The 10,149-nt window shown below is 43.9% G+C and overlaps 1 non-coding gene across 1 annotated transcript; it reads right to left on the bottom strand.

Moving 5' to 3' along the window:
* Positions 1–2,674: 2,674 nt before the first annotated feature.
* LOC121576090 lies at positions 2,675–2,729 on the bottom strand. The gene has a single exon (XR_006002442.1). It is a non-coding gene; the product is annotated as a U7 small nuclear RNA (small nuclear RNA).
* Between the last annotated feature and the right edge of the window lie 7,420 nt (positions 2,730–10,149).

Below are 10,149 nucleotides of genomic sequence, written 5' to 3' on the forward strand. Positions count from 1 at the left end.
CTGTCTGTTTTCACCTTGTGTTTGTGGGTTTTTGTTCCTTGTCAGTCATTGTCACTGTGGACTTCACGAATCGTTATTTGTTTTGTTGTTTCGTGTTTCGCTTTAATTAAATAAAGCATCATGTTCGTGCAACACGCTGCGCTTTGGTCTACTCCTTTCCAAGACGATCGTGACAGAAAAACCCACCATACAACGACCAAGCAGCGTGTCCAGACGGAGGCAGACTGGACATGGGAGGAAGCGCCGGGAAAGGAGATGGAGAGGCTGGCGATGGCCCAGGTGGGCAAAGTGTGGTCCTGGGAGGACATGCTCGGGGGCAAAGGACCTTGGGGGTAGGATCAAGGCCCTGGCGAGAGAGGAGCAGCGGCGTCAGCAGTGCCATCGTCGGACGGACGAGAGGCACCCCCCAATAATTTTTTTAGGGGGGCACAGGGCATGGACGACGGGGCTGACGGAGGCAGAGAAGGGGCGTATTCAAAAGGCCACCAGGTTACGGGGGCCACTGGTCAAAGTAGGGAAAGGAGGTTTAGAGGCACGGCGAGAGGTACTGGGGTGTGTTACCAGTCCGGTCCGGCCCGTTCCAGTTCCCCGGAGTAGAGCCAGTGGTGTGTGTCCCCAGTACGGTCCGGCCTGTTACGGCCCCTCGCACCAAATGGACGGTGCGCGTCTCCAGCCCGGTCCGGCCTGTTCCTGCCTCTCGCACCAAGCCTACGGTGTGCGTCGCCAGTCCTGCCCGGCCTGTTCCTGCTCCACGCACCAAACCTACGGTGTGCGTCGACAGCCCTGCCCGGCCTGTTCCTGCTCCACGCACCAAGTCTACGGTGTGCGTCGACAGCCCTGCCCGGCCTGTTCCTGCTCCACGCACCAAACCTACGGTGTGCGTCGACAGCCCTGCCCGGCCTGTTCCTGCTCCACGCACCAAGCCTACGGTGTGCGTCGACAGCCCTGCCCGGCCTGTTCCTGCTCCACGCACCAAGTCTACGGTGTGCGTCGACAGCCCTGCCCGGCCTGTTCCTGCTCCACGCACCAAGTCTACGGTGTGCGTCGCCAGCCCTGCCCGGCCTGTTCCTGCTCCACGCACCAAGTCTACGGTGTGCGTCGCCAGCCCTGCCCGGCCTGTTCCTGCTCCACGCGCCAAACCTACGGTGTGCGTCGCCAGCCCAGCCCGGCCTGTTCCTGCTCCACGTACCAAGTCTACGGGGTGCGTCGCCAGCCCTGCCCGGCCTGTTCCTGCTCCACGCACCAAGTCTACGGTGTGCGTCGCCAGCCCTGCCCGGCCTGTTCCTGCTCCACGCACCAAGTCTACGGTGTGCGTCGCCAGCCCTGTCCGGCCTGTTCCTGCTCCACGCACCAAGCCTACGGTATGCGTCGTCAGCCCAGCCCGGCCTGTCCCTGCTCCACGCACCAAGCCTACGGGGTGCGTCGCCAGCCCTGTCCGGCCTGTCCCTGCTCCACGCACCAGGTCTACGGTGTGCGTCGTCAGCCCAGCCCGGCCTGTCCCTGCTCCACGCACCAAGCCTACGGGGTGCGTCGTCAGCCTGGTCCAGCCCGTTCCTGCCACTCGCACCAAGCCAGGGGTGCGAGTCGTCAGCCTGGTCCAGCCCGTTCCTGCCACTCGCACCAAGCCAGGGGTGCGAGTCGTCAGCCTGGTTCAGCCCGTTCCTGCTACTCGCACCAAGCCCGGGGTGCGAGTCGTCAGCCTGGTAAGACCGGTCAGCTGCTCCACAACGGAGCGTAAGCAATCCGCTCCGTCATTGTCCAGTCCAGATCCAGCCAGCGGGTCAGACCGGACCAGGGGCGCTATGGGGGGTTGTTTGGAGGGTGGTGGGCAAGGCCGGGGCCAGAACCGCCGCCGAGGAGGTATGCCCGCCCAGCCCACCCTTGTTTAGCCCTTATTGAGGCGCGGTCGCAGTCCGCGCCTTTAGGGGGGGGTACTGTCACGCTCTGGCTCCGGGACTCTGTATGTTGAGCCAGGGTGTGTTCGTTTCTTTGTGTTCTGTTTCTTGGTTGGGTTGTTCTAGGTTGTTGTGTTTCTTTGTTTGAGTGACTCCCAATCAGAGGTAACGAGTGTCAGCTGTTGGCTCGTTGTCTCTGATTGGGAGCCATATTTAAACTGTCTGTTTTCACCTTGTGTTTGTGGGTTTTTGTTCCTTGTCAGTCATTGTCACTGTGGACTTCACGAATCATTATTTGTTTTGTTGTTTCGTGTTTCGCTTTAATTAAATAAAGCATCATGTTCGTGCAACACGCTGCGCTTTGGTCTACTCCTTTCCAAGACGATCGTGACATATACAATATATTAAATACCTTTGTTCACTTTCTAGCATTCAAAATAATAGATAGTTATCTATAAATCCCCAAAACATGTCCCTACAACGCAACACATCACTACTGGAACAAGCCAATTTGCTTACCCTAAGTATTTTAAACAATGCATAAACAATAAGGTTTGCAGTATAAAGGACTTGCATTATGTTTTATCATTGATTAACAGTTCAATATAAACAAAAACATATAGTATATGCCCACATTACAAAATACTGTAGTGTACTTTAGTATTTAATGTAGTGTTTTTGCAGACAGTAGTATACTGTACTATTTACTGTAGTGTTTTGCAGACAATACTGTAGTATTTACTATAGTGTTTTAGTTTCATTATCTTTGACATAGAAGTGCAGGATTTCTCCTTGAGAAAACCTACTGGAGAAATACTAAAAAAGCTAATTTTCCACAACCTGTGGGTGGTAGTTCAGAGCTTCTGCTCTTTTCTATAACCTGTCGGGAACACAATATATAGTCTATACTTGGCATGTAGGTTTTAACTTATGGGTGGAACAAATTCGGACATGGGGCAGGGGAATGCAAATGTTTTTTTTTTTTTTTTTTTTGGTCATTTAGCAGACGCTCTTATCCAGAGCAACTTACAGTTAGTGAATACATATATATATATGCTGCGACAGAGCCTGGATTCAAACCAGGATCTCTAGTGGCACAGTTAGCACTGCGATGCAGTGCCTTAGACCACTGCGCCACTCAGGAGTACTCATTATAAACGGTAGTATTTACTATAGTTAAAAAAATTGTAGTGTTTTTGCAGCCTGTAGTGTTTTTGCGAACTTTACTGTAGTATTTAATACAGTGGGGGTTTTTGCGGATTTATTTATTATACTATTCTACAGTATACTACAAAATTCTATAGTAAGCACTACACGATTGAGGGATAATACAGTGTGTAGTATACAGTGGTGTAAAGTACTTAAGTAAAAACTACTTTAAAGTACTACTTAAGTAGTTTTTTTGGTATCTGTACTTTACTATTTATAGTTTTGACAACTTTTACTTCACTACATTCCTAAAGAAAATAATGTACTTTTTACTCCATACATTTTTCATGACACTCAAAAGTACTCGTTACATTTTGAATGCTTAGCAGGAAAATACTATTGTACAATTCACGCCCTTATCAAGAGAACATCCTGGTCTCCTCTACTGCCTCTGATCTAGCCGACTCACTAAAAACATCTGTAAATTATGTCTAAGTGTTGGAGTGTGCCTCTGGTTATCCGTAAATAAAAAGAAAAAAAGAAAATGATGCCGTCTGGTTTGCTTAATATAAGGAATTTGAAATAATTTATACTTTTACTTTTACTTTTGATACTTAAGTATATTTTAGCATTTACAATAACTTTTGATACTTAAGTATTTTTAAAACCAAATACTTTTAGACTTTTACTCAAGTAGTATTTTACTGGGTGACTTTCACTTTTACTTGAGTCATGTTCTATTAAGGTATCTTTACTTTTACTCAAGTATGATAATTGGGTACTTTTTCCACCACTGGTAGTACAGTATTCTACAGTATACCACAGTTTACTTCAGAATTATATAGTAAGTACTGTAGTATTCTGTAGTAAACTGTAGTATTTTTTCAAGGTGGGTGATGTGTAACTATTTGTCAAGTGTTTTTCATGGTCGCAAAGGGATGCAAATGTCACTGCAATTCAAGAATGACCCATTTACAACAATACAGTGCTATGAAAAAGTACTTGCCCCCTTTCTAATTTTCTCTACTTTTGTGATACTGAATGTTATCAGATCTTCAACCAAAACCTAGTATTAGATAAAGGGAACATAAGTGAACAAATAACACAACAATTGCATATTTATTTCATTTATTTCATAAACAAAGTTATGCAACACCCAATTCCCCTGTGTGAAAAAGTAATTGCCCCCTTACACTCAATAACTAGTTGTGCCACCTTTAGCTGCAATGACTCCAACCAAATGCTTCCTGTAGTTATTGATCAGTCTCTCACGTCGCTGTGGAGGAATTGTGGCCCCCTTTTCAATGCAGAACTGCTTTAACTCAGTGACGTGTGGGTTTTCAAGCATGAACTGCTCGTTTCAAATCCTGCCACAACATCTCAATTAGGATTAGGTCTGGACTTTGACTAGACCATTCCAAAACTTCCAATTTGTTGCTTTTTAGCAATTTTCATGTAGACTTGATGTGTGTTTTGGATCATTGTCTTGCTGCATGACCCAGCTGCGCTTCAGCTTCAGCTCACAGATGGATGGTCTGACATTCTCCTGTAGAATTCTCTGATACAGAGCAGAATTCATGATTCCTTCTATTAAGGCAAGTCGTCCAGGTCCTGAGGCAGCAAAGCATCCCCAAACCATCACACCACCACCACCATGCTTGACCTTTGGTAAGATGTTCTTACTGTGGAATGCAGAGTTTGGTTTTCGCCAGGCATTACTGGAACCATCTCGTCCAAAAAGTTGACTCAAGTTTGCCAACAAGCACCTGGATGATCATCAATACTTTCTGGACGAGATGGTTCCAGTAATGCCTGCCGAAAACCAAACTCTCTTGCAGCTAAAGGTGGCACAACCAGTTATTGAGTGTAAGGGGGCAATGACTTTTTCACACAGGGGAATTGGGTGTTGCATAACTTTGTTTATAAAATAAATATGTAATTGTTGTGTTATTTGTTCACTTATGTTCCCTTTATCTAATATTAGGTTTTGGTTGAAGATCTGATAACATTCAGAATCACAAATATTCAAAAGTAGAGAAAATTAGAAAGACATTTAACATGAAAATGTCAATTCCAACTTATTTCCAATTCATCACCTACTATTGAAATCGTTCAGCAAGGGAGGGTGCTGTGGCAACTGGTCCATTGCCTCCGCTCACTCCCCATAAAGGCAAGATTCTCCTGCTCGACTGGAACATCCTGTCTTTTTCTCTATGTAAACGCTTATGATCAAAAAAGTGATATTTGTGAGATGAGATTATTTTTGTTTTCATGGTTACTGGCCATATGTTTGACGGCATACCGATTCAATGCATTAGAAATAAAAAAGGAAAATATTTGGTTCCAGGAAAATATGTTGTTCTACCCAGATTAATGAATTAATCTGATGAAGCTGAACATCTGAAGATCTGTTCTGTAAATCCAACCATGCAACCATATTATCCTGCTACTGTCACTGCTCTTACTAATTCAATTAAAAGTGTTGGACGATTGACACACATGTAAATTCCTCTGGCTGTCTTAGTTGGCAAGCAGAAAATTCAACAATAATGTTTTTATTGTCTCAGAAGAAGCCTTAATTTTCTACCTCATGTAGGCCAACATTGCTGTAATTTACTGTCAGCATAAAGCACTGTTCTAGGATTAGTGTGTGTGTGTGTGTGTGTGTGTGTGTGTGTGTGTGTGTGTGTGTGTGTGTGTGTGTGTGTGTGTGTGTGTGTGTGTGTGTGTGTGTGTGTGTGTGTGTGTGTGTGTGTGTGTGTGTGTGTGTGTGTGTGTGTGTGTGTGTGAAGCTGCTGAAATAGGGTTTTCCTGTTTGTAGGTTTTCCCATGCTCTGGACCTCTCAGCTTGATAAACACATGCATGCAATGTTAAGAGAATAGATGTTACACTCTCCATTCTCAGTAACAGCTCACTGTCCATGTACCCAAGAATATAAACACAGCATTGTTTCTTTGTCTCCCCCTGCTGTCAATGCACATTGGAGGTGATTAACTGCAGTTATGTGTATTATATAGAGGCTTTTCCCTGATTTATTTACTTTATGTCGATAATAAACATAAACATTTGAGAAATGACTTAAACCAGTTTCACCTGTATCAAGCACACGTAGTGGGTACCGGTAGTTCAATAATCTCTTTTTGTGACAGAGACAGGAGACGAGAAAGTTGAGAAGCAGGAAAGAATCTTGTGACAGCATCATCTCTCTTATAAGGATGTGGACATATGAACTCTGGTTGGCTCTTAAGTTCCCTGGATCAATAGTAATTCAGTGGAGCCTGAGGGAAGACAGGTAATTATCTGGAGGTTCTCAGGTATAATTGAACAGATGTGTGTTAAAATACCGGTAGGCTGGTTCAGCATCGAAATGCCAATGATAATATCTTACACCCACTCTGAAACAGTTTAGCAGAGGAGAGACTGGTGAAAGATTCTCATTCCTCCACAGTCTGTCGTGAAATACAAATTGGTGGAAGCGACACGATATACACTGTATAGTCACTGGTGTCTGCCCAAGAGATTTGAATCAGATAACTAGCCTTTTGATCTTTCAAAACACTAGCACACTGATAGGTCAGACTTCTACATTTTCAAAAAAGGCCAGGCACCACAGGCTGAAATTACATTTTTGCATGTACCTATACATTTTATGATAATTTTTAGGTGATTGTGTCTAAATCAGTGGAGGCTCCTCAGAGGAGGAAGGGGGGGACCATCCTACTCAGTGAATTTCTGAAAAATGTTAAATAGTGAAACAGAAAAATTATTATTTTTAGATACAAAATATATTCACGGCACCAAATAACTGATTAAAATACACTGTTTTGCAATGAAGGTCTACAGTAGCCTCAACAGCACTCTCTGGGGTAGCACCATGGTGTAGCCGGAGGACAGCTATTTTCCGTCCTCCTCTTGGTACATTGACTTCAATACAAAATCTAGGAAGCTCATGGTTCTCATCCCCTTCCACAGACTTCCACAGTAAGTCCGGAGGACGTCCTCCAACCTATCAGAGCTCTTGCAGCATGAACTGACATTTTGTCCACCCAATCAAATGATCAGAGAATGAATCCAGTACTGAAAGTATAAGCTACAGCTAGCTAGCACTGCAGTGCATAAAATGTGGTGAGTAGTTGACTCAAATTAATTTATAAAAAAATGTATGAGAACAGCAGAGAGAGAGAGAGAGAGAGGGAGAGAGAGATAGAGACATAGATATATTTCGTTGTATTTTTTTAAACTTCCAATTACTTTGCTAGCAAATGCAGTTAGCTAATTTAGTCTAAATCAGAGAGGAATGCTATTTATGTTAGCTAGCTGGCTAAGGCTATCCAACACTGGAACAATTCTAAGTCAAGGTAAGCTTTCGGTTGTATTAATTTATTGCCACCTGGGCCCGCCGGTGTACTGCATGATTCTAGTTGATTTACTAACGCATTAGTTCTAGTAGCTATGTTGACTATGACGTTAGCTAATATGGTGACATTGACAATGATGTAGGCTGTGTGTAGCTGTTAGCAGTTATGTGGTATGAAGGTTTGGCTTTTTTTTGCCTGGTCACAGACACCTGCTGTGTTGTGCACTGAAGTCCACAAGCGAAGGGAAAAGGTGAGAGGAGGAGAGCGCGTAGCTGCGAGAAGGAATTATACAACGAGCAAAGTGATGATGCTGTTTGAATGTGGCTGCTATGAAAGTGAACTGTGTGTGCGGGCGATCATTCCGCCGATTGTGTTGAAAAACTGAAAAACCTTTCTTAAAACGGAAGCAAACGTAATGAAATGGTGATAAAACTACCTGAATTTGTCCAATAGAAACTCTCGTTTGCAAATATTTAAACTAATGATTACACAGTAGATCAGCTAGATGCAGGCAAGAGTGTGCAAGGCGGTATTGAATGTGTCGCTGTATGTCACCTTGATTACTCCAATTTGCCTCTTGACCTGTGCACCTACGTTATAAACTTTCATTCGTAGGCTAGGTTGTAGTAACCTCAATTTGAGTATCATGCAGTAGCCTAAACCTATCGATGTTACATTGAGCTGGGTGAATGGAATATGCTGTAATAGAAATAAGGCCAATAAAAAAAAATGGTCCTCCCTAATCTTAAACGGCACCGACCGCCACTGGTCTAAATAGGTGTTTGTTGTTTGGTAGACTAAATTCAGTGTACTTGTCTTTAACTGCCATTCCCGAAAGTCAGACTATTCCCACACGCCAACTCATTTTTCTCAGCTTCAGAAGCATCTGCATTCACCGAATTTTGTGTGGTTATCCTTAGATATATTTTCCAGACTTGCCCAGAGGGAATTGTTGATATGAGGTACATTGTTTATTCTATATAGATAGCATTGTCTTTGGAAAAATATGCCAGAAAGGCATTTTGTCTTTAGTAATTTACAGATAGAAAGATGAAAAAAGTATTTATCCACAATCTTCTCTGGAGTGTCTTAACAAAATGAAACAAAAATATTTAGTGTCCAGAAAAATAGATTTCCGCGATATATAAATATGCACATAGTTAATGACATATCGCCTCATTTGCACATTTTAATAACAATTTTATTTTTATGAACCAAAAAAGTATCTACATTCAATTGGTAAAAGTTGATTGTGATATGATTAAGGGAAACAAAATTACCCTATGAGGGTGTGGTGCCTGGCCTTAAGAGTTTGGTAGAGCCTACTTTAGAGCCTATTCTGAATTTAAATAACCCAATCCTGTTATACATTATCCATATATTGAGTGTGCTCAGTCTGTACCATGCGGTCTCTGAACCTGTCACTGCTCTCGTCTGTGTGGGCCCCTACAGCCATAATCTGCTCCTGGTGATAAGGAGATTGCATGGCCTGTGGCATCTCCCCTCCATCACCTCCCTCATTTCCCTCCTTTAAAGAGGACACATCAGGATGCACTGGCCCCGGGCATATGCTGTACCTCCACTCTAACTCTATCTTCACCATACTCTCTCTCTCTCTCTCTCTCTCTCTCTCTCTCTCTCTCTCTCTCTCTCTCTCTCTCTCTCGCTCTCTCGCTCTCTCGCTCTCTCGCTCTCTCGCTCTCTGCTCTCTCTCTCTCCATCCCATTCTTTGAGGAGGGATGCTAGGGAAGTCTGGCATTCTGCAGGGCCTTTTCTCAATTGGATTTGCTCAACTCCTGCGTCCTCTCTCATCTGTCCGGCGGCGAGGAAAGGGAAAGTGGACGAAAATGCGCTTGTATGAAATTACACTGTCCTTCTCCAATCGTGCGTCATCAGGAAAATTAAGTTTACAGGGTGGAATCCCAAAATAAATGTATAAAGTGATAAAAACAAATGTAGCTCGTTGTGCAATATATTTTTATAGATGAAGGATAAGTAGCATATTGTTTTGAAATGTTTGCATGACTTTTGCCTTCGAGAAAACAATAGCTGATTCAAAGGGGGTGTGGCAGATTTCAAAACTCTTCCGCGAAGAGCTCAGGTAGGATACACTTGTGCTTCCTCGCCAAAAGGAGGCTATCGATGATGGAAGGACCATCTTCCATTTGCCTACTAACGAAATGACATTCTCCTCAACCGCTCGACCACTCATCGGTCACGGAGGAGAGAAGACGGAGGAGAGAGGGCGGAGGACAGACTTTTGCCCAAACGAGAAAAGGCCCAGGTATGCCATCTCCGTCCTCCCTTAGACTCCTGAGCCAGCCATTGTGTGTTTACACAGACACTGGGTCCCAAGTGGAACTCTGATATACTAACCTTCAGCCTTTACAGCTAGTCATGGGCTACTAATGAAACTCTAATCAATATGGCCTTCACTGCCAAACCGAAGGAGTGGAGCAGAACTGTATCATGTCGGCCACGTCCACATGATTCTCAAAGGTAATTCCCCACCATTATCCTTTTTCATGAGAAAATGACACCAAGCGACTATGCAATGTCTTATTCGTCGCAAACATCAAACCAAAACCAAATGTCTCTCTGGAATGTCCAGTTGTTTGAAATGGATTTGAGGATGTTTTGAGAAAGTTTGTGTTATTTCATCTTGTATACGTTATCTCACTGCTATTTAAATGAGCTGGATTAAAGCCTATGCCATACACAGACAGATGTAAAACCCACTGGGCAA

This window comes from Coregonus clupeaformis, chromosome 10, assembly GCF_020615455.1.
Source record: "Coregonus clupeaformis isolate EN_2021a chromosome 10, ASM2061545v1, whole genome shotgun sequence".
Classification (NCBI taxonomy): domain Eukaryota; kingdom Metazoa; phylum Chordata; class Actinopteri; order Salmoniformes; family Salmonidae; genus Coregonus; species Coregonus clupeaformis.